Here is a 26,758-nt window from a genome sequence, read left to right on the forward strand (position 1 = left end):
TATTCAAAATGTAAGAAAAATCTCATCATTAGAAGGCAGTTATTCAGCTTCAGAACCAGAAAATTAACAAGAAACTCTGGCTATTTGGAGTAGGGTACAACTCACCATTGGGTTCCACCTTACCCAAGTGGATGTTTGCTTTATGGGCACCCAAAAGAAAAGTGTGATGCTAGATTCCTGGAAAGCATGTTGGAGAAGTTTGCACAAGTCTTAGGAAGTAGCTGTTCCAAAAATATCATGAGCCACACGCCCCACACAAGAGATATGCACATGGCAAGTTAGGCACTGTGGTGAGTGGAAGTTAACTAGAAGCCTTACTCTGAGAACCATCTTTATCTGCTTGCCAAGCCCATCCTTCTGGATAGGAGGAGGGCACTCATGCAGCAGACTGCAGGTACACATGTGCTGAAGCCATTTGCAGGTTGAAATTAGCAGCTTTCTAGACACAGCAGAACTAGTCTAAAAAACACATACAAAAACCTGCATCATTGGAAATCCTGTACTTCATGTTTGATTGCAGACCACAAATTAACATCACCACTTCTGAATGCTTACCTAGAGGTGAAGCCTCTCCCTGCAAGAATAGGACAATTATTCCAAAAGGGGGTTGCTCAGACTATATATAAAAAACTGCACAGAAACAATATTTTTACCCATGTTTAATATTATGCTCTAAGGCTCTTCTAAATACTTCAGAAGTGCTACAAATGAGTTTCTACTGTGTATCTACTTATAGAAAAAATATAGTTGTGGTAGAAGGACATGGAAAGTAATAGCAATTTATCCTTAATGACAAAAATGGGATATAACCTGTCTAAAAATTGATTCATTGTAATGAACTTCAACAAAGAAAGCCTCACAGCAGAAATGTTATTGTGAATTCACTGTGAATTCACATCAAGTCCTAAACAGAATATTGTATACACAGTCACATTTCCTTCAAACCCTGCATGATTCACGCAAGGCATTTTAGGGCACTGAATAATCAGTATAGAGGTAGACATTTTAAATTGAGGTAAAAAAAAGAACCGTAACACAAAGCTCTCTCTCCCCTATTTCACTAATGCCACCACCCTGTGCTGAAAGCAACTCCCAAAAGTAAAATAAAACTTATGTTTAGACTCAAAGCCTCCAGTATATCAGAACTTCTTAAACCCATTTGGTAAGGTTCAAAGAACAGGTCAGCTGACAGTCCTCCCTGCTAAATTCAGAATAAAGAGACCCATTAAATAAGACAAAAGACAGCTCCAAGACTTAGTTCCAACACACATCATTTTGAGTACACATTGTTCCCTAAGCCTAATTGCCTGAAAAAAACAGCAGTAATGTGTTGAGATAGCCACTGTACACTCATACAGGCAGCCTCAGGATCCTGACCACCTCCAAGCACTGCTGAGGGGAGACAAGAACCAGCATGGTCAGTAATCAATCCTTCAGGTTGGCAGGATTTCCTACTGCAGTAGCAGGGAGTGTTAAAAGACTTTCTGCACTAATAACCTACCTCTGGGCACACAAGACAAATTTTTTAACAGCTGGATGATAGCATGATAAGTCAAGCTGTATAATTTGTTAAAGGTAAGTAATGCAAATGGAAAGCTCTGAGGGAATATGAGCTCACCACAGTTACCTTGGGGAGTTTGGCAATAGAAATTTATTTCTGCAAGCTTTTTCAGAGGGAATTAAGTTTTCCCTTTTATAATCTGATGTGGTGGTTAAGACAGGTTTTGCATAGGCCCTCAGTTGCTTAAAACCACCCTGTTTAAGAGCTGGTTACAAGCAAAATAAATGTATAACTCGGGGATCCAAAAAGATAAGATACTAATTCAACCTGCACTTGCAAAACCCCCCAAGCCTGGTCCACAACAATGGCATTACCAGTACCATAGGAGCTACTCACCTGGAGCAAGCAATACTAATAAGAGACATACAAAAAAAAGGAGTATCAAAACAAAATGTGGCATAAACAAACATGATGCACTAAAAGTGTCATTGCCATGCCACTCTAACCAGTATCAGTTATTACGTATGATCAGATTCACACTGGGTTGCTGTACACTTTACATATGGAATCAAGCTTTGTGGACTGCTTACAAGCCATTTCTTCCCTCACTGCTACAGGCCTCCACCTGCTACAAAGATGGCCTCATCCAGATGTAGCTTCAGTGCTCTCTTCCCTACAATACAAGCCTGCAACATGCAATAAGGGTAGCACTATAAAACAAGAAATCTTCAGCCAATTTTAGTTCTTGAGCATTATTTCTCAAAGTTATTATTCACTACCTGAAGTGCTACAAACAACTAGCCAAGTTACTTTCACTTGATACGAAAAGAAAAAATCAAAAAGGTTAAACTCCTACTCACATAACCTAAGCTAAACTTCCATTTGAAGAAAAAAGCTTTCAAGCTTTCTTTGTCTCTTTTTAGCTATTAAACATTTTTGTACTATTATTCAAAATAGTATGTAGTATATTGTTACTGATTGTTATTGAGACTTTTAACAGAAGGATAGTAGGGTACCCTCTGCCTATGTTCATTCCTGCTTTTTTTTTTTTAAATTCTCATTGTCCTTTGTATCATTAAGAAATCTCCAAGTGAAGAAAAAAGAGGGTCTTTTTTGAAGGTCTTTCAATGCCAGCAGTAAAAACTGAGGGTGCTCAGAGCACAATGACCCTAGCCTTACGTTCCCATATCCCATATACAATATGAACTTCAGGCCAGCTGTATGTAGCTGCCCCCTGCACTGCCTGCATGGACGGACATTTACTTTGCAACCCACTGCAGTCGCAGCGGTTACCTTTCCTTAAGTTTAGAACTGAATTCTGGGTCACCTACAAATGTATCATCTCTACAGCAACTGATAAGACACTTTTTAACTTAATTTTGAGAACTGGGAAATGTCATGGTATAACCCAGTTACAAGCCTAGAAGGTAAAAAAAAGTGAAGACCAAGTTGATTACATTTCAGTATTTATATGAGGTCAACACATCATTTGCATGAAATAGATAGGTCTCAAAGGTAACAGTAGATGATTTCATTCAGTATTTCTATGACAACGTAGAAAAATCTTTCCCATGCACACCCCCATTACTTCAAGCATCTGAAACTATAGCAGTGGCCCTAGATAGACCTCCCTCATCTCATCAGGTAACTCTGAACTAACTGAAATAGTGCTGGAATAGTTTAAACCATAGCAAATATCCTGCAATTTACATTTATTGTACCTACAAGCCAAAGCCTGCCTATCCTACACTGCATAATTTAAATGCTTAGTATTAAAGCAATACAGTTATGATGAATATTTTTCTTACAAAGATTATTTAAAATACTAGTTTTGAGTGCAATTATTTTATAGTCATATTAGATAGCTTAATAGAAGCTTAGATTTTTTTTATACACATGGATGGAAGATTTAGAAATTGTATATGCTTTACTGTGTTTGTTTCTTTAATAAGAAATGCTAATGTAATTGAGCAATTTAAGGAGGGTCTCTCAGCAACCAAATGCAATACAGAGAAGATACTTAAATCAACAGGAAAACAGCAACCGTGTGCTAAATGGAAAGTCCCTTATCTATTCTTACTGTTCTGCAATGCTTGAAGTATTTAATTGTGTTTATTTATCCAATAGGTGCTATTTGAGTCACAGATTATTTTAAAATAGTCACTCTGTTGCTTTCCTCAGTCACTAGTTGCAATTAAATAAAACCATCAAGAAGCTCTGTGCCATGTCAGTGAGTAAATTCAGACACTTGAACAGTATCTTTTAAAAATCAGTATGTTATGTAAATCTTGCTGCTCTAAAACGAAGTATGGGGGATAACCCACAGGACTGATAACAAAATTGCATCTTTCATCACTAAGTTGTCAGTCTGAGACTGAGTTATCAGTGACTAAGTTGCTACCCTCTGCTGAAAATTATATTACTTGGTGCCATTTGTCCAGTCCCTATTGTGCAAATGCTCCTGGAGCAGAACTGCCCACAGCAAATGGCATTTGATATTTTTTTATAAAAAAAAGCCTAGCACAAAGGTTGAAAAGCCACAAACATTTCTGCCCTCTCACTGTAAAGACTGCTCTTCTCTTGTCAGGATTAGATTGTAATTCTGAATATGGAAAATTACACTAACTCCCCACAGACTACCTGCTCTCTGAATGTCATGGAGTTGTAATGAACACCCAGGGTTCTCAAACTGCTGTATATGAGAGTCAAACTCATTATATTCAAAATAAGATACTCAAAATGGTATTTTTATGTCAAAAGCTTTTTTTTTTTTTTAAGAAAAATCAATAGTCATCATAAAGCAAGGTTTCATACTTTTAACAGTGAAATTAAGATAGAGCTCTTTTACTGTGCCTTGCTTCATTTCAAAGAGTTGCTTTTACCTGCATTTTTAAACATCAATAACTAAAACAGCGTTTATTTGTTAGCTACTGGTTTTGTTCATGCTGTACCTTATTTTTCTCCATTTAATAATGGAGAGGTCGCAAACAAAGACTACCATGTGCCCCAAGTTTTGAAGCAATACATTTGTTTCCCCAATTAGGAACAGGCAATTACTTAACCTGCTACATTACAGATTTTTTTTTTTAACCTCAGGCTTACTTGCTGAAAACTGAGTTAACTTGCTAGTGTTTATCCTCAGCCTTTCTTCAAATATCATGTTGATTTCTACACCTACTAGTAGGAAATTTTATGCAACTTCAATTACACATTACAGGTGGGCACAGAGGATTAAACTGATTGTTTGGTGGGCAGTTCTCCCAGTGTGTTAAATTAAAAGATAATATGAAATATGAGGCCTTTTCTAGCTCATTCAAAAAAGCGAACTTGAAAAATGTACATTGCATTTTTTATTGGGTGAGGGCAAACCACTTTTTTTAATACAGGTTTTTGATGCATGGCCTAACGCAGGCCTCAGCAAAAAGATAGCAAATCTTAGAATTTATTATTGTCAATAGTCTGCATGACCTTTACTTTAACTGCATCTTGGCTGTCAGTAATAATCCAAGGCTGCACTTTCAATGATAGAATGAGAGATTTTGCATATTGAGTCTCCAGGTCTCCTTGAAAACGTTCAGAAATCACAGTCATTTATTCCTATTGGCAGGGCAAGGTCCATTATGAAAGCTCATTCGTCTTTACTTGAAGATGAAGAGTGGAGAAACTCCATTTTTTGCTCTGAATCAAGTACTAACTACAGTAGTTTTCTCAAATAAATCAACAAGGAGGCTTCTAGGTCCAGGGTCTGAAATCTTTTCTCATTCAGGGCACCTGTTCTCTAACAGTTCCCTTCACCTTTGTAACATACAATTTTGGTAGTAGATAAAACAGCACTTTAACACAGACCTGTGGATTTTACATTCTAACCTTTCTTCATTTGTGGTTTGTTTTACCTGACAGGTTAGAGAGTTTGCAAGTTCAGAAAATCTAGCAAGGACAGGATTGCAAGGGCAATAGTAGTAAATAATAGGCTTGCAGAACTGGCCTCCTCTCCCTTGAGGGAGGTTTTTAAAGCTAAAATTACTTAAGCTGTGTAAGACAATGTGTAGCTGTGTAATAAAATATACTAAAAATCTGTCTCCACTAGGTACAGATCAGCCCCAGGTAGTTCTTTGCTCTTTGGGTTGACTGGAGGAGAACAAGAGCCAATTTGCAAGTCAGAGAGATGCACTGGCATGACATTTATGCCCAAGCAAAGTTCCCGCTGTGCAAAGTCCTATGCAATGAGCAAGCAAATACTATGCTTTTTTTTTAAAGGAGATACTGTTGGACACAAAAAAGGGAACATGATTTTCCTACAAAGTCTGCAATAAAACCTGTATTTGAATCTCACTTCTTCACTGTCCCCACGTTTTATATTCCTGATATCACATAGTATACTATTCCTGAACCACAAATGAGCTTTCTTCAGATCCAAGGAGAGAAAAGTTAGGCCAGAGAAAGGAAGAAATAATTCACCCTCAGAGACAATGGTAGCATCCTAAGACTAGATCTTAAGATCTTGCAAAAGCAGATCACTGTTTTCCTGCAGAGTGACTTACTGAAGTTCAAGGGGATCTGCAGAGACTCAGCAATCTGCAACACATGGCAAATTGGGAGATTCAGGCCTAAGCTTGAATTCATTTTTCCACTGGGGAAAACACACCCCTATTTCTCCTCCTTTTAATCTGATTTATGGCAATTCATCACAAGAGAAATTCCAAATGAAACAGCGTGCACAGGAAGCTCAAGTTGCCTAGGTCTATCACGACCATTTCCAATGAGGCTGGGCAACCTTTTTTCCAAAAAGGTTTACTCACTGAAAACTGTAGTTTCTGGTCAAGTGATACTATTCACAAACTCATTTAGCTCATCACTCCAGTGAATGTGTATTCAACTACATAAAGTGGGACACTGTCAACAGGAGACAGACAGCAAGTCCTATAACGCACAGCAAATGTTTTTCCTAGCTCTCTAGTTAAAATGCAAAACCCCCATGAGGTATCTATTTGGCTTAACATTCTGAGCATGGATACAGAATCTGCAGGTTCAGCTACTTTCATGCATCAAAAACATTCTGAATATTCCATAAGCAGGAAGACAAAGACAGTAACAAACCTCACCATTCCATTATCTTTAAGTCGGGCTGTGACTAGGACAGCTGAATTCCTTAAAACAACCTTTCTTCATGACCAAAAAATTTTTGGGCACCTAGCTCACCTCATAGGGCTGGGATTTGTTACTACAGCAAGTAAGAGTTAAAATCTTTCATGCCGTACCTATTGTGCTCTCTAGCAGCCTCAAAACTTCTTTGGGAAGAGAGTAAGAAAGATTCTATGTTATTCTTCCTGGGCCGTGTAACTGCTGGCAGAATTCCTTCTGTAATTCCGCACTTTCCTCCTCCTTCGACTTTCAAAAAATTTTTGCCAAATCAGTTTCATCACATGTTCTTACGTAAGTCTCGACATCAGACATCCAGCTACAGCATTCAGCATATGGGCTGTGGGTTGAGAAACCAGCCAACTTCCATGGCATACCTTGTATTTCCTTAAAGGCATCACCACATATCCTTCAACTAGCCTACTTCATTTTAACTTGTAACTCTTATGTCTTCTGGCTACATATAAAACGTACGTACAAAATACATACATAGGAGTTGGAGAAACTGGAAGAGCGATTAATATAAGTGACAGATTTAAGCTCCCTTACAACATCCATCTTTGACATAAAAGAAGTCTCCAGTTCCTGTGATTATTAACAGAAGCTCATAAATAGAATTAAAAAATAAAAAAGTCCCGAGGCATGCCAGAGTCTAACTCCCTTTAACCATTCATTTGGGAACTCAGACTAACTCTGTGATGCTGTGAACTCCAAAAACATCACTGCAGCATAGCACCTGCATGTAACATCTGACACAATTTTGGTCAATTTTATCTCTTAAGAATCACACTAATGTAGAATCAGCCAACAAAAAACAAATAATTTACAGAGTAAAAATCCTTTTTCTTCCAAGCCCTTTTCCCCACATCCTGAATGATGGAATATATTAATTCTATAACAGAACATCTACCTACTCTCCATATAGAACAATTTTACTAACAACAATGCAAGATGACACTAGTAGATACGGTTAGAATGTAAAATTACTTTGTCAGTGACTGATAAAATTCAGGCATTCACTGAAATAGCATTTTTCCCCCAGATAGTGGTAGGTTGTTTCTTTCTCTACCCACCTCCCACTCCCAGTAAGGGGAAAGAGCATTGTGATACAGTATTTTCTGCAAATAAACTTTTTTTTCTTGCCAATTCCACAGAGCATTTCAGCATTCTACCAGAAGTTTCCAAACCAAACATATGCATGTTGATAGACTTACTCCTGCTTCATCCATTTTGTGTTTAAATATATTACATGTCCCTAGTGCTTCCAGTCACGTAAACTACATTCACTTTAAAAGCATAATCAAGAATTTTAGCCAGAGAAGTAACCAGAGAAGTGCAACAACAAATCAGTAACCCGTTTCACAATCATAATAACTAAAGAGGCGTCCCAACTATAATCTCTAGTCACTGGTTGCAAAATATATGCTTGAATCCCTTAATACAGGGATAAAAAAGGATAATACAGGGATAATAAAGGCTACTTCTTAATAGTTTCATTGCTAAATTACATTAGAGGACAGCAAAAATGCATTAAGATTTTACCTTACACTCCCTTGTGAGCAATTGTTTTACTTGCTAAAGAATGTTTAAGAGATGAGTGGGAGGAAAGATGGTCTACGCATCAAATTTTCAGAAAACCTGAACAGAGTAGTTGTATTCCTGGAATTTGCATCTATCGTAGTCAAGTACAGCTACCTATTGGTAGCAGATTAAGATGTCAGAGGTGAACCTAATTAAACAGATTAAAATGAAATTATTATCTCTAAGAGATAACAAAACAAGTCTCGGAGCATAACCAGTCAATGAACGGAAAAAAAAAAAAAACAAAAAAAACCTAATGCTTACCTAATGGTTTTGTTGTTTGTTTGTTTTAATCTCAACAACTAGCAAGATTTTCTAATGAGATTATCGTATTTCAGTATGATTTTGTCTTGGGTTTACTTAAGGATCCTTACATGTTTTCTGTAAACGGTTAAAGCATGTAAGGACAGTTGAAAGGAAAGTGTGAACTCTAAAATCCTGAGGCCCTAGCCTGCCCAGCAAGACCTTTCTCATCACCTTCTGCAGATAGGAGACTGGGGCTTAGAATATATTTAAAGATTAAATTTAAAAGTTGTCTGGTTTGGGGAGGTGGAACATGCTAATTGTTAATGATTTTGAAAAGGGGAAGATTTCAAGCAGTGGCAGGAATATCTACCAAAAGTTTCACGTAGCAGAATTTCACATCTGAGACACCAACGATCAAAGAACAAGAGAGGAACAGAACACTGAAGACAAAGATTTTAAGAATTCAGGAGCAGAAAACAGAAAATATAGCTTTTTTCTGCCCCCTCCAAGAAGTAAGGATTACTAACCGTAGCTCTATGAATAACTATATCTTAATTAAGCATTTAAGACCAAAAATGAAACCCCAGCACACAAATCTGAGTTGACTTGAGAGCAGCATGCTTCCACGCATTTGGTATAATGAAAGCAAAGAACAAGATCGGTAGGAACGCGTGGCTGTAGCTGCAAACTCCACTTGCACCAAGCATTAGAAAGCCTCAAAAAACCACTACACACTGCCACAACCAGCCTGTGAGGTTTGCATGCAAGGGGGCAGCCCCAAAAGACAGCCTCATGACCAACCCCCCCGCTTTGCCTCCCAGGAGACCCCACACACCAGGTACTTGCCAGGGACACAGACTCAGCAAGGCAGCAGCAGCAGCACAAGCCAGGCAATGAGCTCATCCCCACAGCAACACCCAGGCCCCATCGGCCAGGCAGGATGGCACAACAACCACAGACAGAGGCTCCCAGGCACAGAATTGAGAAAACACGACTGATCCAAGGTCCACCAAGATATAGACACTTTAGAGACAAGGGCACAAGGCCTAACCCTGGGCTGAGCTAAAATGGTGCCTGGGAGAGGGCCCAGGTGAGGCCAAGCAGGGTTGTTAAAGGCCATTAAGGGCTGTCAGCGCCCCCAGAGCCGAACAGCACCTTATTTAAATTTAAATTTAAGAATTGGTTATTGTAGTAGAGACTCGCAGCTGAAACTGATTTGAATAAGCCCAAATGGAGGTGCTCAGCAGTTTTTTTTATCAGAGGTTTCTCTGTTATAGTCACTATCCATAAGTGCTATCAGATAGACTGCACAGGCAACTTCATGGTTTTAGGGGGGAAAAAAAAAGCCTGTAATATTGGCAAAAGCTGTTATGTGAAACAAATTGAATCGTTTTCTGTCTGTGTTAACCTAATCATCACTCTAATCAATGGTAGAATAACAGGTCATTGGCTACAGGAATGCAGCTGAAGTATTGCCTGATTTTGGGTCTTGCAAGTTTGGCACAAAAAATTCAGAAGGAAAGGTACATGTGCAATAGATTCAGCTACAAAGTAGATGTGTATTTCTGCAACATAACTTAAAAGCATGACTTTTTTAAATAAAAAAGGAGAAAATACTTCACTAAGCATGCATTTATTTCTGTGATTTCAGCCACTTCTGAATTTTTCTTATCTTAATTCCTTAAAAGAAAGAAGTCGGACGACTAAAATTTACAGACTGTACTAATCCTTAGAGTACAGATCCACTCTTCTGAAAGCCATAAATACAGAGTTAAAGAACCACAGGAAATTAGTTCTCTGAGTTATGTTAATTGCTCCCAACACTCCACTATCTATCTACACAAAAAAGGAATACAATTTGAAGGAGACATCATAACATATCATGGTTAAAAAAAAAACTGTATGCCATAAGGAAAAAAAAAAAAAGTTTTGTCTTATGAATTAAAAGAGGTTTGAACCATTGGGGGGAGTGGGTTACATCTGAAACATAGGCAAAAAGAAGCATAATTGATCCAAGTAGTCTTATTTGTCACTTTAAGTCCTCCTCTAGCAGCAGCAGTAGTACAAGAGGGAAACCTATGAAAAGCTCCTACAGAAACAGGGAGAAAGTAAACAACACACTGTAATTACAGCTTTGCATTCAAAATATTTAGGAAAAAATCATAAAAAGGCAGCTTCAAACAATATGAAGATAGAAAAGTAGCTCAAAATGACCTTAGAAGAAAGGCGTATAACTGTATTAAAACATTTTAAGTCTTATAGAGTGACCAATAATATATGCAAGAGCACTGTGAAAATTTAAACCATAAGAAATCTCTTTTATGTTAAAGTCTCAGTTTTATCAAAGTAACCGCTTATCTCATGGAAAAGAAAAAATGTCATTAATGTACTGTTCCACTTGACAACACATAATGTTAAAGTTTGAATACTAGCCTTGTACAAGTTGTATCTCAAGTACTTTCTGATTTATGATGTACAGTTTGTGTTGATGCACTGCTAGCCGATATGAAGTTTTCACTGCTCAAAAAAAAAGGTAAGCATCAGTTAACTCAGTCAATGCAAACTCTGCCCTTCCTTGGCTCCATTTGAAATTTTACACTCTGCGGGTATATCTTCCCTTCAGCGCATGTGTATTCATGAATGTGTCTGAATGTGGAAATCATCACAATAATGTATATGGAAAACCATGGTATAGGATTTGGTTCCTAGGTACAATGGGACAATGTGTAACCAGTTAGATATGTGTACTGATTTACAAATAACTCTTTGTAAGAGGTAATCATAATACATTATTTCCAAAGAAAGAAGCAGATGCATTTCCTGAACTTCCTATACACATTTTTTTAAAGGACTATGTAAATCTAGTACTTGAAAATACATGAAGAATTGACTTTATATCACTGAAATATTAACTATTTTATTATAACAATCTTCTTTTGATAGATTAAAAAAAAAAGAAAAAAAAAAGGTTGTAACAAGCTATCTTTTTTCTTTTCCATATCAAAAAGAATGAGTATGGAGATTTGGTCCATATGTAGATACATGCAATATACATTCAAGGTTAATCTGAACACTACCCACTCTGAATTCTCTTAGACAAATCCATATAGAAACTTTTCAAACTTTTAGCTTTTTTTAAAATTTCTTTCAACTCATCAAGACTACAGGACCTGCACAGGTCAGCCAACTTGAATATAACCAGGTGGCTATTACCATGTCAGAAATTTATCTCAATTACATTGCATAAAATAAATGATAGTTAGGAATGGACAAGTGTACAGTTCTGCAGAGTAGAGCTAAATCTAAATCTCTACACTAGTTTCAGGTTGGTATAGCTATGATGAATAGAAGACAGTCTGGCATGTCAGGATTTTCTATATGATTGATAATATTAAGATATATTTCCTCATGGCTGGCTACATTGGAACATTCACCTTTAAAAGAAAAATAACATGTCTTTCATTTGTATATTCCTTAATCCTAAAATTGCAGTTACTTAATGGAATTTCAGTAGTACTTCGTATTTGCTATTTGCTATAAAAAAAAAAAAAAAAGCATTTATGATGTAGGAAATTACACAAAGGCCTCACAAGTTTTTTGTTTGTTTGTTTGTTTTTCCCTACCAGAAAATAAAACTTAAATATATATATATATATATATATTTTATTTTTTTTTTCTTCTTACCACTTTGGAACTTACTGCCCTGACTGATTGGCAACATAACCAGAATCACATGCCACCATGCTCTAGTGGGGTTGATCAATGGCAGTACTCATTTCTGATATTAGCCTAAAATTTTGTTGTCCTTATCTGCCAGAATAACTACAGTCATTCCAGCTGAGCTTCAGAAAACTTGTAAAGATTACTTCCTGGAATAATACCTAAAAGAAGCATGACCTAAATCAAAAGAAGTACCTGCCTCTATACACTGTAGGCTGAAATACATTCAGTTTGGTGTACAACCTTTTGTGCTCTGTTGCCTGCATTGTCAGTGATATGTTCTTAGTTGTCATTCTTAGTTTGGTTCTTGTTTCTTTTTTCTCTGATGATTTTCTTCTCAGTGTGTGGGTTTTTGTTTTTGTTTTTTGTTTGTGAAATCAGTCTTTTGTTACTAACATGTTCTTGTGTAAGTTTGGTTAAATATTTAATATTTTAAATATAGAATGTTAATAATTATTTTTCAGTTCTGAATTGGAACAAGTGCATCTGAATGCATTATTCAAGAACAGCATCTGATCTTATTTAATATCATGTAACGCTTTGCTTGTTCTTTCTTTTTTTATATAGAAGCAATTTAGCATGCTTGCCAAATGTGTAAAGTACCTTTTCTCCCAAACAAGCTGTTCAGAAATGTTATTAGCCTAAATATCTTGTCCTGATTTTTTAAAGCATGTCTCTTCTGAGTCTATCATCATTTTTCTGAGCATCAGTTATAGTAAGCAATTTCAGAAACGGCTGTGCAATAGGACATACCACAGTATGATAAAGAAAAAGTTAATCTACTAAGAAAGTTAGTGACCTTTTTTTTCCCTGATTTCTAAGCTGCTCACTGAGACTGTGTTTGAATCTCTCAAATATCTCTAGAGTCAGAGAACCAAATGTTTTCAGGTAGTTGGATGCCTAGGGATTTACGGTTGTGTGATTTTCTAAGAGTATTTAGGCATTTGCAGTAACTCCAGTGACAATCAGCAAGTATCACACAATTAGGTCCTCTCGAAAATTTCACAAGGTGCCTCTTCACTGCTGTGATTATTAAATTTCTTAATTTGTCTTTTACAAGTTTCTGACCTGGCAATAAGCTCATACTAGGCTTCACGAGCACAGATCTGAGCATCCCCGAGAGGTGTTATGGTAGATGGGTTTGCCTGAGTGGGCATGTCCTCCATTCTGATCATAACCAACATCTCTACTAGTGATAATATAAGCTTTCTGTGTACAGAATATACACAATGAATTGCCTTTTATTCTCCATCTCCAGCTTCTCAGTGCTGGCTTTGCCCCTTTATTTTAAAATTCTCTCTTTTCTGGCTCACTGAGAGTCTTTTTTTCATTCAGTGAATACTTACTGCTTCTCCCTTTAGTCATCTCTGGAGTTGTTTATTTTCCCCAGCAATAATTTTTGATGCACACCTCGCTTTGGGATGCATATGCATGTTTGTATAAGATGCCAATCTCCTTAGGGTGTACTGAGTCTTATTTTGGCTCCATAAAAATGTTTTTTTTTTTTCCTTTTTTTTTTCTTTTTTTCTTCAAAATACCTCATGGATATATAAATATGGCTAGCAATACAATGCTGAAATCCAATATTAAGAATACTATGCTCTGGTAGCATTTGGGTAACATTTATAAGCAGTTCTAGGTATCATCAAAGGATCACTCTTTTGTGAAGAGAAACTACTATGTCAAAAGCTTCTGTAACTACACAGAATATCCTTCCTTCCCTGACCTTTTGTCTCAGGCTGAGTCTCTCTGGCAAATTTAAAGCCTACTGTAAATGCAGATCATTTGTTTTCTCTTTGTAGGGACGTGAGCTGTATGTTTGACTGTGAGGCTAAACGTTGGCCTGCACAAATTGTTCAAATAAAAAAAGCTAGGCCTCAATATCATGAGCCTGGAACATCTGTGGCCAGGTCCGAAGCTAATTTTTGTAATTACTCTAAATAGTAGGCAGGATGTGCAGCCAGTAACCTTCCTCACCATATCATAATGTTTTATAGACAATTTTATTTTCTGTGTGCTGTTCTTTCCTCTCAATTGATACTAATTTGGATTGGCTGCAGGATGTGACATATGAACAAGTGTGCAAACTAGAGTACACAGTATATAAATCTGCCTATAAAATCTCGTGATTGAAAAAGACATGAAGTTAACCTTTTGTTCGGGAGATAACCTGTTGGTGGGAAGTGCACAAATACCTCATGACACCAATGGTACTCATATAATGAAGTCAGAATTTAATTTCTTTTTTTTTTTTTTTCTCCCAAATAAATGATTAAGTAAGTAATCCTCTGTGTGTGCGTGTGTAATCTGATAGGTCAGATTATGCTTTTAAATAATTCTGAAATTGTAACTTGCTTGAGCTCATGAACAATCTGATGCAAAATGTTATGTCTTTATTTAAAGTTGGTTTAATTGGGTACCTAAGTCACATGGCATAGGCAACAGAGCTAGAGGGATTTACTTCTAAGTGTCAGATTATGCTGTGTGGATTAGTCACTGGAGTCTGAAATGTTGATTTGATGATTGTTTTCCACCATTATATCATTATTTGCTATTTTTTCCAGTATTTCTTTCAGTAAACTAATTTGCTACAGTGTTTGAAGAAAACAGACACAAAAGAAGTGCAAACACAGTAAAGCTAAATTGTTTAAATTTAGAACTGGCTGGGAATTTTTCAATTTCCTTTCATTAGAAAAATGTTGGTTTGTAGAAAACAAAAAGTATTCATTCAGTTCAAGCAATTGCCTACTAAGGAAATAATCAGAAAGCGTTTCTAAGCTAGTAAACTGCCAAACATTTTAAAGAAAAAGGGTTGCTTGAAGGTCAAGTCCTCTTTTAGTATTTTTAATTAAAACACAGTAATGCTATCATTAAAGAAAGAAGGGGGGGATTTAAAAAAGACTTCTAAGATCACACAAACTTAGATCGACCTGATTAGAAAGTTGAAATTTTAGATTAAAACTGGGATATTAACTTTTACTAGGCAAGAAAAAATGCAAAAATCAAGCAAAGTGTCACAAGACGGAAGAACGTGTGTCTTGCATTCATCAATTCTATAAGGTACTGATGGTGATTATAAGTAAGAGCAGTCAGACTCCAGCTCTACACCGACCTTTGAATTAGACTGTGTCTTTCCATTTACTATGCAGGCAGTTTTATGCTCAGGTGCCGACAATTCTGTATTCTGAGCTCCCACTTTTGTCTAGTTTTGCTGCTCCTTTTCCATCTATAAGCCTACTTGTTTTAGAATAACAGATTCAGAAGCTGGGTTTCGGTCCCTGTTGGGCTATAACCCAGGAACAAGTATTCCAGAGAGTATGCATCTGAGCTGATGCATCTGCACTACAGCTGGGCTCTGCATTTCCATGCCTCCTTCCAACACGTGGGGAGAGCTGGGACAGCAGAACAGAAATCCAGCATGGCTATTTTCCAGTGGCTTAATGCCCAGGACCTGACAACACTAAGCTCCTTGGCAGCAGCTTCCAATTTCACTGGAGGCAGGCCTGGCCTTAAAATCAGGGAGCTGATCACACATCTCTACCATCTCACTGGCTCCAAGACTTACTCGGCACAAGAGAGAATGTGATGCCCTCCCTTTCCATGAAACTGATCAATCATGATTAACTCTGCTAATTAAACTTGGGCTACAGAGCTGTAACATGGGTGTAAATGATCAGAACCAGACCCATCGGCCATTTTGTTTCTAATTTTCATTTTCTCAAATGTAATTTCACATTGCTTATTTAACACACCGGTCTCCTTTTACTGTCAAAGCATGAAAAGTGTCCTAGTATATGAGAGCTGTAAATCTGACTTGAATTAAAAAGTAAATAAATAAAAAACCTTCCAAGTCCAAGAAATAAATCTTTTAAGTCTTCACTCTTTGGGACTTATCACTTGTATAGTGTTAAGAGTAATTCATGTAGACAATAGTTTTTACATGCTCGAGCCCTACTTCAGCCTCTCATTCTGATCAGCAAAGGGAGCAAAGCTTTTATGTGATAAATAAGCTAACCTTTTGCACAAAATGTGCAACAAGTATGCATGTGAAAAATTCCTTTTATATTTTAGATGTCTCTAGTTTTATTTAAGTATATTATACTTCTTTGGTAAATATACATATATATCCTAATTTATTTAGGATAATGTATTCAGTCAAGAAATATTCATGTGATGAATTTCCCCAAACATATTATACAAGGAGCATTATTCAGAATTAAACAGGAAGAGTCACTGATTTTGTTTGCTAAGATTACAAGTAAAGTACCATAAGGCAAAATTAGCAGTTGGCAAATGCTGTTAAGGGCATCCGTTGACTACAATTAGACCATAGAATGCAATCAGATAGATACTATTCTAGGCACCTCAAACATATACATGATTAAGATACTTACAATTCATTTCTTCTGATAAGGAGTTTAGCTTATGTGCTCTGTGTAAGAAATATAAACTGTATGAATTAGAGAAATTTTGAAAATCAGTAATAAACTGGTTGATAATATGTAATATCAATCGGCATTCTGTTTTATCAGCAGCTAACTTCTCTTTCTACACACACACAGAAGATGGTAATTTTCTTACTAGTACTTTCAGTGCAGATCTTTCCATTCAATTGCCTTTATTTGCTTCAGGAAATCATGGTTCCTTTTCTGGTAAGAGAATAATCTAGTAATAGTAAAGCTTCATACTGATGAATTCATATGAAACAAGAAGGACAAAGTAGGCAAAGAACACTGTTTTAGAATATGACTATCTGGTCATCAAGAGCTAAATTAAACACCAGCCGATATAGATGACAGCCATTTAATTTCTGTTTTACATAGGGTGAAATAATAATCATAGCAATAGGAAAGTGCGTGCTTCAGAAGCAACTACATTTCTTTGATGAATATAACTGTCAATAACCAAGGATATTAGGACTGTTCAGAGTAACTGAGGACATGATGGAACACATCTTCGTCTTCCACTACTTGTCAATTTTTAGAATAGAATAGAATAGAATAGAATAGAATAGAATAGAATAGAATAGAATAGAATAGAATAGAATAGAATAGAATAGAATAGGAATAGAATATTCAGTTGGAAGGGACCTGCAAAGATCATCTAGTCCAACTTCAAGGCTAACCAAAGTAACTAAAGCATGTTATTGAGGCTATTGTCTAAATGTCTCTTGAACACTTGACAGGTGTGGGGCATCATCCACCTCTCTAGGAAGCCTGTTCCAGTGTTTGGCCAACCTCACAGTAAAGAAATGTTTCCTAATGTCCAGTCTGAACCTTCCCTGGTGCAGCTCTGTGCCATTCCCATGTCCTGTCAGCAATGAGCAGGGAGCAGAGGCCGGTGCCTCCCTCTGTGCTTCCTCTCCTCAGGAGGTGCAGAGGGCAGGGAGTTCGCCTCTCGGCCTCCTCTTCTCTGAACTTATGAATAAGTCAGTTAACCGTAGCAGTCCTATGGCTTCAGACTTTAGTTTCCTTGGTTTATCCTCTAGTGTCAAATTAATATTTGTTGAAATCCAGCACATTTTCATATAGAGAATTTCCTTTATCGCTTCCGTTCCACCTTTGACGAATGTTGCTGGTGTGGCAATTTTTACCAAAAAAAATATTTTTTTTTTGGAGGATTATAACGCACACAGAACTTGCATGCATATTAAATACAGAAAATATAAAATTAGAGATGTGAGATTTCTTTCTATATGGTTAGTATTCACTCACAGAAATGTTGGGAGAAGAAAATGAAAGAAAATGAAAATGGTAATGGAGAGAACAAAAATGTCAAGGCCATTCTGCCATTCTGCACTTTCCAAAATGTGTATTCCTATGAATTTCACAGGGCTGTTTTTTTAATGATGTAGATTACTTTTTTCATGAATCATTCAAAAACTGGCTTTTGAAGAAAAGGACATGCATATTTTAATGCATACAATGAACTGTATATTATATTAGAAGAGTAAACTCTTTCATTTTTACTCTCTGCCAATGTTAAGAAGGGGAAATCCAGTTGACTAATTATATTAACAAGGAAAATGAAAAAGAAAACAAAACAGTGACAATATAAAATATAGTCAGGAATTTATTTCAGTAAGATCTCACTTCTGCAGATTTCATTATCTGTTATTCTCTACTAATGTAAATGCTTCAGTCAGAGAAAATGGGACTACTTCTAAAATAAGAGCTGGATACATTACATATGTCCAATTTTCAACAGACTGTATGTTTGTCAGAAGTGTGTTTTTATCAATAATTATTTTGTTTCATAAAATGTAACAATGGGCTGTTGCATTTTATGGCTTTAGATTTTCTTTATAAGAACAGTGTAGATAATATTCTCATATAGTTGATTTCTAACTTCTCTGAAATGAAATAGCTTTGATTGCCTCAAACCCTTCATTTCTGTTCAAACTCCCTTTGAAAACTTTCTTATTCTGCTGCTAGAAACAAAATTGCAGTATATTACAAAAACAAAACCCTCCCTCTTCCTTTTAACATGATACTTTCAGAAACTCTTGTTTGTAGAAGGGCAGAATTTAACATAAAAAGTTACTTTTCAACATTAAATGGGATGGTGATAGTCCATTTTTTAATTACATAGCTTTTCTAACATAAAAAATGAACTTGCTCACAAATACCTTCAGAAACAAAAGCCCTGTATGTATAGTAAGAAAAAAATGATAAAAGATATCTAAAAGATACTATCGAAGTATAGTATCTGAAAGCCATCACAGGATCACTTCAGATTTTTTGTTTTCTTATATTTTGGAAGTGTGACATTTTGAAAGCAGTGGCAGTGAATGAACTGTCACATAAAGGGATGATTTCACCATGAAATGAGTGCAGTGATTGTACTCAGAAAGTATTTTTTCCTTCCTTTTTTTTTTAAGTGAAGCTAATCTTTGTTATTTAAAGACCCCTGTAAAAATCAAAGTTAGGAAGTTAAGTGCAGTGCTTACCTCTTTTTCTAGTCGTGACTGGGAACTGGCCATCCACATTTCAAACAGGTAGGAGAGATGTTAAAGATGGAAACACAGGAAAGTGCCGATTTCGTTTTAAATGGTTCTATTCTTTTATGTTATACATTATACATCAGAGTGATATTTGAAAGCAGATTTATTACACTCCCTAGCAGAATGCTTTGTACATTTATAATGCAAAGCTTTTATCTAAAATTCAGAGCATTATTTTAGAAAGAATGTGTATCATATCTGTGAGACAAGTTCTACTCCCACTGAGAAGTGTCCAAAGGACTTGTGGTGAAACTGGTGGTCAAGAGAGCTGAAAATAAAAAGAAATCTGTGTACTTTGCTTAGTGTAGTTGTGCTTTTGGGCCTTACTCTTAGATCCACACCTAACTTTTTCATCTGACATACATAGTTTGATGAAGTAAAACTAATTTATATTTTACCTAAATATTAAACCTATTAGAATTTGTGGAAATATCCTAGACACAGTAAAACTGTCTTAAAGGAAGAAATCTTTAAGCTCTTTTTATCTGAAATTATTTCTCAACCATGCCCTTCGCACGCTATCAATTGCTATTGTAGGAAAGAGGTCTATCTATGACAGGAGATTGAGCTGCTTTTTAATACTATATTGAAAACTAATGGATGGAATTTTTGGAAATTAAAGCATTTGGAGAATCAATTTCCACTGACATTTAAAATAGCAGGAACTTTGACTTTATGTGGCTTTGAAAATTTAATTTAATCTGCCTGCCCTCTTACCTGTATTTTCAAACACAGCTAGTCACTCCATGGTTTGAGTTTTAGGTGTTCATCCGACAATTTTGAAGCAGCTTGTAAAAACAGAATTTTTGCATCTGAACCCTTCACTCTGTGCCCATTATCATTGCTAAAAACATCACTCAAAAGTTCACTGGCTTAGGACTTAGAATATGGAAGCCTTTTAAGGGTTTTGTTTTCTAGCATTTCAGTATTGGGAACTCAGCAGTGAACAGAGAAATGTGTAATGAGTTCTCAGAGTTCTTTGGCAGCTCGTCTATTTGCAAAGGAATAATGTGATAAAGAGGCAGGGACACTCTGCAATGTAAAATACCTATGACAATGAGGTTAAAAATACGTGCTTTAATTATATGTTTAAATATATATAGTATATATATTTAATATCTTAATATATATGTATTTTATTGTGTTTATTATGTGATTATACTTAGTCATGTTTAATATGTTAATATTGGGAAAAAAATCTTGAATGTTATTGGATAAGTCTAAAATTTCTAAATATTTCTTGAGACAAAGTAAAAATGGTATTCAAACAGTATTTTTTCCATTAAACGCATTTAAATAATAGCCAACTTTCTCTTTGTATACTGTATTAGCACTTGACACTTCTTTAGAAAGGCATTCCTGTCCACAAATGAAGTCAGTATGTTGGTGTCAAAGTCCAATGCAGTGATCCTAATTTGCATTATAGGTTTTATTATTGGAGCAAAAAAATAATAAATATTTCATTGTAGCAATGATTTTAATGCGACTATTTGTGAAATCACAACACACACTACTAGTTATATAAATACCATAATTTGGATTCCTTGGCTGACCATCTTCTATACCTCTGTCTGTGATAAGCTCTCCTCTGTCTGAAGTAGCACAGGATAGAAATATATTCTTTCTTTTTTCTGTCTCTCCGAGGCCAGCTGTCTCCTGTCAGACCATACTGAGAAAACAGACGGGGGAATGTCCTCTTTGGAAATACTTCTAAGAGACTATCACAGCTCCTGTTTTAGATTAGGTTTTGAATCTCTCATTAGCTGTGGAATGATATCAGCAGTTGGAGAGTTTATCGTGTGTGCCATATGGCATAAAAACTTAGTCAAATTTGAAAAGCTGAGGAGTTTTTTCTTAAATGTTACCAGTGTCCACAAGGTGGACTGAGGTGTTGAAAGAGCTGGTAAGAACCCAAGTCTATCAACGTGGTGTCTGTAAGAAGAGCAGATACCTGTAGGTGCCCCATTTCTTCTGCAGAGACAGACATAACAGGCTTAAACAACTGGAACTTTATGCCAGACAATTTTGTATCAGAAATACAATTATGTGCTTTACCAGTGGGTGCAACTAACCATTAGGAAAAAGTAACTAGAGCTGTAATAATTCCTTGTCACAAGGCTTTAGTACAAGAAATCAGTACCTTTCTGAAGGAAATGTTCTAACCCAAACATCCTTTACCTCGATGGTTTTGTTGCCTCTGTACTGCAAAAGGGATGACCAGGATGGCCATAGCTAGTTCAGAGCAAAGGGCAGATGTAAGCCTCCTACCAGCTCCAGTGAAAATCGTGTTTTGGTTTCCTTCCTATTTAGACACGTTTTTCATTATTCAAGTGGAAATGATATTTTCATTTTATTTTATGTAGATAGATTCTTTACATGTACATGTTTCAATATTGTGGCCATTAATTCCATACTTACTAGTATATCTCCTACACTTAATTTTGTACTTTGGACATAAACTAGTGTCCATGTACTAATGAAATACTGGGTCTGTTCTTCTTTGCTTACTCGAAAAGAAAATTAGGTGGACAGGTGTAACACATTCAGTGACATGTCAAACCCAAAGCCAACTTCCCACTGGTACTGCACAGGATGCTCCTTAAGGGAGTAAAATGAATTTCTGCTTTTTGTCATTATACCCGCTCGTGTAGTATGTGTCGCTTCATCCTTACAGGAGTGCATTTATGTATTTCATAAAGTTTCATACTTGACTTGGAAAGTTTCAGAACTCACAGGGGTATGGTTCACAGATGGTTCAAACTCCATAGATAATTCAATGTCTGCTTAGCTCTAAAGTAGATGGAAGACCTGGTAATTAATGTCCTGAGAGATTTGAAAAGGCTTGTGCACACATTTGTAGATACACTAGTATTTGCTGTCAGTGTTCAAACATTTTCAGTAAACTGAACTGTGATTTGGAGCATATGGTTCTCGTTCCCTAATTGGTAATCAGTCCCGCTGAGGGCAAGATCCACACACTGGCAAGCAGTAAGGGCTAGCAAGTTAAAGTATTGATTACGGATTATAGTTGAGATGTTATATGCTGAAGTGAGCATGAATGGGTCTGCAAATCTGTTGCTCAGTCCTTACTTCGAGAATGTCAAGAGAGAGACTTATAAATTTAAAAAGCAAAATAATGATTATTTTTTTTCATAAAAGGAGTGTGAGTTTCAGGCTAATGGGCTGATTTTTCAATATTTATGTAAACAACACAACCACTTATAATTTAAAACTTCTAAAAAGTGAAAGTGGCACATATAAAATCAGGCAAAACCACTTGGTTTGATTTTGGTAGTTACTGATATGTGCTGTGTGTGTATCTATAGAGAAGTTCGTCACTGCCAGTGCAGAATAAAGGGGTTTTATTTCAGCCTCTTCCCCACTCCCCCACATCAGACATTGTCTTTTTCAGTTTTCACAGTTCATAGTGAAATAAACTATGGAAATTTGGAGCAAGCATTTCCATAACTCACATTTTCCAATGGCAAAGATACCACAAAGCATGGCAAGCCTTAAACAGCAACTGTTGTAAACAGAAACACAACTAATGGCAGTCACACAGAAATCGGGGGGTACGGAGGAGCTACTTTTATAACCACGGTTTGAATCAATCTCCCAGTCTGACAGAAGGCATTTTTTACAGACAAATAATCAGTGCCTTCCAGGGTGTTCTGCACAATCCAGTTGTGGTGGCAAAATTGTCTACAGAGCAGTCCTGAATAGAACTAATAGAGGAAATGCTTGGAACACTTTGCTGAACAGAAAAAGGAAAATCTTCCTGTAAAAAATGCACTCTTTCACCCCTTGACACACACATCGTGGTCTTCTCTCATGAAGGTCAGGTCTGTGACTGGCAAATTCTGTAACATCACAATGTGAAAGCCCTTTTGTGGTGCTGCGAGCTTGCCAGGAGACCTGTAGGACATGGGACCACATTCATGGAGAATAGTTTGGGTCCACGTTCCCCAAACTTCCCACCTATCTTTAAAGAAAATTAGTAATTTAATCTCCATGTTACTAATACATTACCAGAAGTTACCAGTCACTACCGCACAGGTCCGATCACAGGTTTTCCTTTTACACTATATCAAGTCAGTAACAATAGTTGAGCTTTTAATATCATATGAAATTTTTCCTCTATCATTTCAGTTATTTTTCCTGTCCTAAAAGTAGATGGCAATCATTTGTGCTGTGATTACAAGCTATTTCTTTATCTATGACTTTTCTCATCATAATATATGAAAGTGGCAAATACAATCTATAAGTAATAAGTGTGGTATGAAATTTCACAAGGTCCTTATCATTCTGTGTCATTATTCTTGTCTTTGTTTCTCTCTCTCCCTTTATTATAGGAATATTTTTTATTTAGACTGTGGGTTTTTTTCTTTGCTTTTTCTTATTCTCTTTCATGTCTGAAAGTATTCTGCTGTCTAAAATAAAAAAAATAGTTTGTGGTCTCTTCAAAATGTTGATTTATATTCAAACTTACTGATTTCTTTAATGTTTATCTCCCTCTTTGTTTTTCAGTTATTGCAATGCTAGAAACTTAAGGTGCATGTACGTACTTTTAGAATTGATTTAACTGAGCAGAGTGTACCCTGATCTGTACCCTGAAATGCTGTAAATTTTGGGCTAATGACATTTCAAATCGTGTCTCTATTTCTGACCTTAGGCGACAACACTTGTCTGTGCTTCCCAAAATACAAAGATCCATCTGTATTTTCAGGTGTATCAACTGGCAGGCAATTGCACATTTTTAGAAGTGATGTTTCATTTTGCTTTACTTTTTCTTGAAAATAAATCTCCTTAAAATTCTTCATGAGGGAAAAATCTGAGGAAGCCCGGCTGGTTGGCAGCCATGAGCCATGGAAGCCATGGTTCTCAGAATTAAGGGCAATCTGATTTCCTTTGTCTGCAGATACTGGAAGCTTCAGGTTCAAAACAAGAGAAGAAAGGAAGAGAGAGAGAGAGAAAGAAAGAAATAGGCAGGCATGGAGGGAAGGTGAGAGGGAGAAAGAAAGGCAGCTTTAAAGTATAGGAACTTTCTGGTGAAGTAAACATTTGGCTCCTTCTTGGTCTACCAGACTTACTGTGAGGATGGCAAATAAAATTAGGAAATCAGCAACTTGTATCGCAGTCCTTCAAGCAAGCAGCCACGGGTCTGCAGCAGGTATACCAGTGGAAAATAAGCAAGCTTCAGATAGAAACCTATGTAACATAATTCCCCTTGCATACCAACAAGTATCCCTTAGGTTTGAGTTTCTACTCCCTGAGATGCTTTTCATACATTTCAGAAATAGCAATAGTTTTCTAATAATTTGTAAATAAAAATGAACTGATAACATATGCTAGCAAAAGAGTAACGGTATTAAAACACTATAGCAATCTAGAACCTGAATGCCTCAATAAGACCATCTTGTTCACAAGTCAGGCATTTCTAAAATACAGCAAATTTGGTGGGGTCAAAGATCCTAGCAATCTGCATGGAACCAGGATGAGGAATGCAGGAAAAAATCGTCTGCAGAAGGTAACAGGAAGCCAGCTTGTATACACGTGTAAAACTACCCAAATCTACAGCACCTCTATAAATAATTATTTTAGTAAAAATATATTAGAAAAAAAAACAAACAAACAAACATGCAGAACATGCAAAAATGGACAAACACATAGTTAAACTAAGAACTCTGGCAAACACATATAGTTGTGGAAATTGTAAAGGTTTCCTTATGAGAAATAGCAGAACATAAGGGCTTGAGATTTCACTTCATAGTACTCTTTCAGGAACCTCTTTGAACCACTAAGAAATACATGAAGAAATGCAAGAACAGCTGGATCAAAGTATGATGGCTACTGATTCAGAACAATAAGCAAAACCAGGAAAGAAGACAAAAAAAAATTTGGCATTCCTGTTTAGTGTTGATGTAGTGGAAAGTCACATGAAGGTAAAGAGAGAAATGCTTGGCTTCTGAATAGTGGATTGATGTGTCGTAGGCACATCTACAAAAGGGTGGCACAAAATGTGTTTTTCCGTGTGCTAAGATACCAGGATATCTCTATGTTAAAGACGAGAGGAAACATTTCCGATGATCTCTGATTAACTTTCAAACAGAATAAAAAATATTTCAGAGGGAAGACTAGTCTGCACAGAAAGTTCATCACTATGCTTGTTGCGATGATCATGAGCTGGCTGTGCTGCCTAATAGTGATGACTATTAAGGAAAATAAGGCTTAGTACAGATCTGAAACTACTTGCTTTTTATTTGAGAACAGCGGTATTCATTACATGTGATTGAAGATATCCTGTGTTATATATCCAACACAAAAGCATTCACTGTTGGTGATGGGTTTTGACATGCTAAGCCAGATAAGCCATGCAATGATTTAACAAACTGTCCTGCATTTGAGGATTTGTGGGTACCAACCCAGCTACACTGTACATCTAGTGAATACTGAAACAGTCAGTGGACTAAATCCTGCATGTGTAGATATGCATATACATAATTAAATACAGTGATATTTATATTTACGTATGTATGATACTTATACTGCTGGACAAAATATTTCCACAGGGAGCACATCCAAATTTATATTATCAATGTGAAAATTATTTATCAGATGTCAGAAAAAAAAATGCTATGTAACAATAGATTAGATAGAATTCAGGAGAACTAAAGATTTTATTTTTTATTTTTTTGCTAATATGAGGACATGGCTGCACTTTAAAAGACTTTGGCTTAGCCTTTTGAATACATGAAAGAAGTCATATTACACACCTGTGAACCCATATGTCAGTCAATATACAGAAAGAAACAACACAGATTTAATGCTTAGAGATAAAAAGAAACACATGATGTCAACTTGGAAAACTGAACACTTTACCACTCCCCTTACTTTTAATCACTGTAGCAAGTCATTACTTTAATCTGGGAAGAATTATGCTGAGAAAGCTCATTGGAGAACAGCCATCCAGAAATGGAAGACGCATTTTTTCAGTTGATGGTGTGGGGGGCCAGGCCACAACACACTTCACTATAACTTCAAGTATTAACCAGTAACCTAAGGCATGTTCTCTCACCTGCCCCAAAATAAAAGAAATGGAGAAAGCCTGGGAACCAAGTACAAGGAAAATGCATGCTCTGTACAGTGCTGAATCACATCCTCAGGTAGTAAGAAATAGCTGGCATAGGAACTGTGGTGCTTAAGCCTGCAGAAGAATCAAATAGCTGCTTCCTGTGAGGAACTGTGCATCAAAAAGAAAAACTTACAGAATGACATCAAGGAAAAACAATGGTTAGGACAACACTGAGTCAGCAAGGCAGCCTGCTAGAGAAGAGGAAGAAATGGTTTTTGCCTCAGTCAGTTGAAAAGAAGTAAAATCTTTGTCATGTTCAGGTTTGTTTTTCCCTCCCTAGTGGTAAGGACTTTCTGCTGATGAGATGGATGGAAGAAAACAAAATAAGCCTCCTAATTTCCATAACCTCAAACTGCAAATCCTTGTTTTTCAGACATTTCTCATGTCTAGAGATCAGCCTCAACTAAGGCTCTTCCTCTGTCTGCCTTGGTTTTGG

The 26,758-nt window shown here is 36.4% G+C and overlaps 1 protein-coding gene across 3 annotated transcripts in view; it reads right to left on the reverse strand.

Moving 5' to 3' along the window:
- The window catches only part of LOC308194891 (uncharacterized protein), a 709,819-nt gene that overhangs the window by 463,980 nt on the left and 219,081 nt on the right, over positions 1-26,758 (reverse strand). Inside the window, exon 8 of one of the 3 annotated variants that reach the window (XM_080591441.1) lies at positions 17,225-19,161. The exons of 1 other annotated variant lie outside the window; for it this stretch is intronic. The gene's annotated coding sequence lies outside the window, so the exon portion shown is untranslated. Of the gene's footprint in view, positions 1-17,224; positions 19,162-20,376; positions 26,431-26,758 lie in introns of those variants that run through there. One more of the 3 variants, XM_080591444.1, reaches the window with a different exon arrangement.

Source organism: Anser brachyrhynchus (assembly GCF_964034855.1).
Source record: "Anser brachyrhynchus genome assembly, chromosome: 4".
Taxonomy (NCBI): domain Eukaryota; kingdom Metazoa; phylum Chordata; class Aves; order Anseriformes; family Anatidae; genus Anser; species Anser brachyrhynchus.